The sequence below is a fragment of the Gavialis gangeticus genome, unplaced genomic scaffold (assembly GCF_001723915.1).
Source record: "Gavialis gangeticus isolate Ggan-Ray unplaced genomic scaffold, GavGan_comp1, whole genome shotgun sequence".
Taxonomy (NCBI): Eukaryota; Metazoa; Chordata; order Crocodylia; family Gavialidae; genus Gavialis; species Gavialis gangeticus.
Window position 1 is genome coordinate 12,822,580 of NW_017729032.1, and position 368 is coordinate 12,822,947.

Below are 368 nucleotides of genomic sequence, written 5' to 3' on the forward strand. Positions count from 1 at the left end.
GTCAGTCCCCGGACACACGTGGCAGGTGTAACGCTATTGCGCAAGAGCGCGTGCGCACACGTGCAGCGGAATCGCCACGCGCCGAAAGCAGTTCCCGCGCCTCGACAGCGAAAGTCCGATTTCATGCGCGAGGGGCCCGGGCGCATGCGTGCTCCGCCTCCCAAGCATGCCCCGCGCCGGAGTCCTTCCCCCGCTCACAAGCGCTTGGCGGCGCGGAGCAGGTTGGGCGCTGTAGTTTTCTCCTCAACCCGGAAGTGATTCCTAGCAGCGGAGGGGAGAGGAGTGTCACGCGGCCACTTCCGTCAGCGCGAGCGGCATGTAGGCTCCGGCGCGGCCGGGCGGTTCAAGAAGCTTCTGCGGCCGAAGCG